Below are 6,000 nucleotides of genomic sequence, written 5' to 3' on the forward strand. Positions count from 1 at the left end.
CGCCCATCAGCACCCACATTCACTGCTTTCGGAGATTCTGGAGGGAGGAAGAGGAGACAGTGTGAGTCAGGAGCAATGAGGGGTCAGCCTGCAGGGGTCTCTCAACTAAACTTAGAAAAGAGGAGGCATGAGGACGTGCTTGAGGACCCAGACTCTTGACTAGTTTGAGCTGAAGTTTTAGAGAACCAGGCGGAAGGCTCCGAGTGGGTCAGTGGGACCTCCCTCGCAGCACAGGAGTCCCCACTGCAGCTTTCGGGACACGTGCCCTTCAGCCTCTCCCCTTGACCAACATTAAGTGGGCAGTGTACTAGCGGCATGACCTTGGGCAAGCAACGCGCCTGCTCTGAGCCTCATCGTCCTCATCTTTAAAACGAGCATAATAATAACGACCTCTTCAGGGTATTGGAGAGAGAGGATGCAGCCACACACATCCAGCACCTCGTAAGCCCGCGGTCCACAGTGCACGTTCAGTCAATGCTCATTTTCGCCCTCTTTGTGTTTAGGCTGAACTGGAATCTGCTTTTCTGACACATCTATCCTAGGGGTTGAGTTCCTCCCATGAAACTTTGCAAAACGATTCGAATCCCTCTTCCAAATGAAAGTCATCCAATATTTGCAACAGCATGTCCAGCCCTCCTCTCCTCCACCTGGATGGGAATCTGAGCTCCCAACCATCGCCAGGCGTGTGGTGGGTGTGCCATGTGTTTTCCACCCTCCAGGAGACAGCACTGCTGTCCACATCTCGCGAATGCGCTCTAATTCTCTCCTCTCTTTCCCCCGGCGGCTTCATTCCCCACGCCCCACTTGGCTCCCCACCTTTGGGCCTCTTCCATTCTGTCCCCACCCACCTGAAGCTATGTCACCTCTGAGCTGACCAGGGGTCCGTGGAACCGCTAAGTTCCTTCTCTCTGACAAGAAGACTCGAAATCTTTCTCAGTTACGTACTGTTAGGGTTTTGTTTATCAGTCCAGTAAACATTTGTTTCCTGGCCACCATGTACCAGGGCATGTTGACTCCACTGCTTTGCTGGGCCCTCACCCAGGCCCATGAGCAACGCTGGACAGAACTCAGCACTCTGAGAGGACGCAGCACCTCCGTGGGGCTCCCCGATCCTTGGACGAGGGAGAGCTGTGGTGCAGCAACTGTCCAGGTTTCCGGCCACTGCCTCACTTTCCAGGAACCTCCGCAGCGCTTTGGGCAGCATCGCGCCAGACTGTGACCCTTGTTAAACTCGGGGCCAGGGGATTCTCATTCCCGGCCTCTTCCTGTCTTGCACTCACATCTCTGCTTCTCTGAGCCAACCTGCAGGCCTGATTCTGAACCCCCAGGCCTTGGGAAGAGCAGAATGTGGAAGGATGGGGACAGCTGGGCTGGAGCAGAGGAAGAAGATGATCCTGGAAATAAATGGCTTTTCCATGTGTGTCCACGTGGGCCTTGCTGGAGGCCAACCATAGGCTCCCCCTGGGGACCCCAGCGGGAGACGAGCTGAGGGCTGGAGAGGAAATGGGCCAGAGGCTCCGCAGTCCACATGGCTCCCGCTGCGTTCACGGCTGAGAGGAGGGGGATGGGGGCAGGAGGGACAGAGGGTCCGGCAGGGGTCACGGCTTAGTCACTTTGTACACTGCTCCTTGGAGACCAGAGAGGAAATGAATGGGGCCCTAGATGGAGGGGTGAAGAGAGGGAGAACAACAGAGCAGGGGAAGAAGGAAGGGGAGGCGGGAGAGGTAGAGCCCCCTCGGGGCCTGGTGTCTGTGCCAGCCCTGCCTGGTAACGAGCCCTCCTTCCATCTGCTCGACCACTCTCGGTGCCCTTCCACAAACAGCCCTTCCTGGGCCGCTGTGGGCAGGACACCCCATTTCTCTGGGCCTCCGTTTCCTGATGGATGAACAATGTGGTCGTAATGCCCACCAGCCGCTTCTCTGACTTGCTGTAAGAGCTGGCTGCGTGGTGAAGCAGGAGAGGTCTGCAAAAAGCATAAAAACCACTGTACAGAAGTAGGGGGTGAAACGAGAGCAGATCTTGGAATCAGATCAGCGTTCGGATCCTGGCTCCATCATCCACTACCTGGGTGACAGCAAACAAGTGACTTACTCCCAGTCTCAGTTTTTCCCCTATAAAAGGAGGCTGCTATTAGAAAATTGTTGTTAATTTTGTTATGTGTGATAATAGTTTTGTGTTTATGTAAGACAATGTTTCTATTTGTTTTTTTAATGAATACTAAAATATTCAAGGATGAGATGTCAGGGTACCTTTACTTTAAAACACCTCCGTGAAAATAAAATCAATGAAGTAGCTTTAGCCAGGTCTTTAGTTCCATATTGGTTCAGGGATTTTTACGGGGCAGATGCAAAACCTGCTTGACACCAAAGTTAGCATTTCCCTATTTTTGTAAAAGCCTAAACTCGTTGAAAAGTGGTGTCAGGTGTTCTCAGTGGAAGTGGTGGGCAGGAGAAAGGAAGGAGCATTTGGAGGCACTTAAAGTGGAGAGGAGGAGATTTTAAAGTGGAGAGGAGGAGATTTTCCTGACCTGGGGACAGGTCAGAGGTTCCTGGGTCCCTGGGACAGGATGAATCTGAAGGCCAGGCCCATGACCCAGGGGGGGCAGAGAAGTGTAGAGCCCCCTGGAGGCTCGGGCAACAAGGTCAGCAGCAGCCATAAGGGACCCGAGGTTCGAAGCTTCTCCCTTTTAACTCATAAACCTCCAAGATTCTGGTGGGACCCTGGGAGGGGCAGGGACTCCAGTACGGAATCCACTTTATTTGATTTTAATGAAATAAAGGAACAGATACTCTTGCACACATATGTTTGTGGAGTGAGATTCACACCCACCTCCCTGCTATTATTATCATTAGCATTGCTGTTATGTCTATTATGAAATAGCCTGGAGCCTGCGCCGTGACACCAGGTTGGAGTGCGTGTTGAATGCTGTTCCACTAGAAGAAAGCTTGGGCAAGGCTGAGGTTCCTCCCCTGTAGATGTTCCAGGCCCTTCCCTGCTCCAGCTGGCGATGGGGCTTCTATCATGTCTGGAGTGACAGTGTTAGGACAGCTTTCTCTGATTGAGGGCCTGGTTGGAGAATTCCGCCTTGGCTGGACCCAGTGGGTGTCTGTCTGGACAGGGCTGAGGGGGAGCCAGGCCAGGCACTGAGGTCTGTGGAGGAAGCCAGGGCTCAAGGAAAACTCTTGCCTCTAACTCCATCTTCAGGCCTGGTCTGCTCCCTCCTCCCCCCTTCCCAGTCCCCCTCTCCCCAGCCTGGCTTGATTCTCCAAGTTCCCTGGCTGGGGAGCTGGAAGGAGGAGGGAGTTTCCAGAATGTCTCCGTAGAGCTCCAGGGGGAGGCTTGGCAACTGGAAATTGTCAGCCATCTCCTTGGCAACCGGCAGCCAAATAATTCTGGGAATGGAGGAGGCAGGGGAGCTCTCCGCAGGCTGGCCAAGAGAAGCAGGCCCTCGGCCCCCAGAAAACTTCAATTCTTTCTGACCTGTGTCAGTCAGGGTCCTGACAGGAGACAGAGGCCCATCAGTCAGTTGAGAAGAGAACTTACTATAAAGAATTGGTAACTGGATATAAAGTTGCTAATTCAGTAGCACAAGAGGGCTTCCCTGGTGGTGCAGTGGTTGAGAGTCCGCCTGCCGATGCAGGGGACACGGGTTCGTGCCCCGGTCCGGGAAGATCCCACATGCCGTGGAGCGGTTGGGCCCGTGAGCCATGGCCGCTGAGCCTGCGCGTACGGAGCCTGTGCTCCACAACGGGAGAGGCCACGACAGTGAGAGGCCCGCGTACCTTAAAAAAAAAAAAAAAAAAAAAAAATAGCACAAGAGACTGCTTAGATGTCATGGAGGTGGCAACTGCTGGGGCTGGGAAAACAAAGGAAGAGGCTGGAATCACTGAACCTTAGACATTTCGAGGAAGGGGGACCCAGAGCCTGGGACCCTGACCTCTGAGGAGGAGGCTCTGAGTAGGAAGCAAGGACCCCTGGGCTTGTGCCCAGACCTCTGAGGAAGGGGCTCCTGCCAGCTGGGGGTGGGGTCTCTGGGGCAGGGACGTGGGGATGGGTGGTGGATGATGAAGCTGCGAGTGTTGGAAAAACTGCAAACTGGATTCAGCTGCAGCTTCAGGGTGGGCCTGGGGTGAAGAAGTGTCGTTGAGATGACGCTTAACGGAGAACACACAGACACAAGGAGATGCCCACCCTTCTTCCTCCATCCTGCAACCTCCCTTTAGCAACTCCTACTGGGGAATCTGCGAGGAAACAGTTGGCAAAGCAGAAATGGGGCTCACAGGGCCCAAGGTCAGCGTCGCAAAGCAGTGGACAGAGGATGGGTGTGGAGCTGAGAAGCAAGACTCTTATTAAAGTATTAGCCACTGGGGGGCAGGAAGTTCTGGTCTTCCAGCCCCAGCTTTAGCGGAGAGAGTGGTGCTGAGCACATAGTAGGTGCTCATCTAATATCACTCTCTGGCCTCTGCCTTGTTTGGTTCCTGAAAAGGCACGTGGGCTTCCCTGGACTTACTCTGGCTTGTCTGGAAGAGTTACTGACATTCACAGGCTCTGACAGCTGGAAGGAATTTGTATAATGTTAAAGATGAAAACAACATCAGTGAAGAAATATTTAGGTAAAAGTGGACTTAACAAAACTAACTATAAATCTCTGTGATCAAATAATGCATTAAAGGTAAAGGACAAGATAAATAGATCCAGGGGACAGAAATAGAAACCAGTCGAGAAATATATCCCAGTACATATGGATTATAGTATATGATAAAGGTGGTATTTCAAACCAGAGGGGAAAAGGATAGTTTATTTAATAAATTGTATAGACACAACTGGCTGTCTGTCTGAAAAAACAAAACAAGGTTAAGCTCTCTACCTCATGAGTTATGAAAACCAAGTTTCAAATAGATGAAAGATTTAAATGTATTTAAATTTAAACATTTAAAACAATTTAAATATTGGTTTTATATTTAAACAATTTCATGAGGAAATATTTAAAACAATCTTAAACAATATTTAAAACAATTTAAATATTTAAAACAATTTAATGAGGAAAAAACTAGGAGAATATTTATACAATCTAGGGTTTGAGGAGATTTTTCTAAACAAAGCAGAAAGTCCAGAAGCTATAGAGGAAAATTTTAAATGTTTAAATTTTAGAAGGATAAAAGATAACATATACAAAGTCAAAAGACAAATTATAGACTGGAGAAAATATTTCAATTACCACCAGTAAAGAGTTAACATCTATAATATACAAAGAGTTCCTACACACAATAAGAAAGAGAAATGACCAATCGAAAATGGACAAAACAAATGTCAGTACATTTATGGAAAGATGCTCAATGTCATTAATAGTCAAAAAGATGCAAATTTTTAAAGTGTGACATCACTTTTCATTTATTGGAATAACCAAAAGAATGAGGAAGGGGAAGGGGAAGGGCTGGGGAAGATGTGGGAGAGAAAACACTCTTAATCACAGCTGGCAGGTATGTGAATTACCACAGATTTTTGAGAAAGGGATCTGGTCACATATATAAAAACTAAAAATATGCATCTCTTTGACCCAGTCATGTCATGTCTGGCAATTTATCCTATGGGGAAAAAAAAACCCCGGCAAACTCCAGTATGCAAGGTTATGCATACAAAAAATTCCTTATAGCATTTTTTGTGGCGGGTTTTGCCACCATAATAGTAATTGTTGAGTGATACACATATATGCATATGCTGTAATGTTACGTAGCTATACAAAAGAATAATTTACACAAAGACAAATGCCGTATGATTCCACTTTAGATACCTCTGAAGTACTCACACTCATAGAAACAGAAAGGATGGTGGCTGTCCATGGCTGGGGTAGAAGCGGGGATGGGCAATTGTTTAAGGGGTACAGAGTTTCAGTTTTGCAAGATGAAAAAGTTCTGGAGGTCGGATGCACAGCAATGTGAATACTTTACACTATTGAAAGGTACACTTAGAAATGGTTAAGATGGTAAATTTTATGTTATG

The sequence above is a fragment of the Tursiops truncatus genome, chromosome 8 (assembly GCF_011762595.2).
Source record: "Tursiops truncatus isolate mTurTru1 chromosome 8, mTurTru1.mat.Y, whole genome shotgun sequence".
In the NCBI taxonomy this organism is placed as follows: Eukaryota; Metazoa; Chordata; class Mammalia; order Artiodactyla; family Delphinidae; genus Tursiops; species Tursiops truncatus.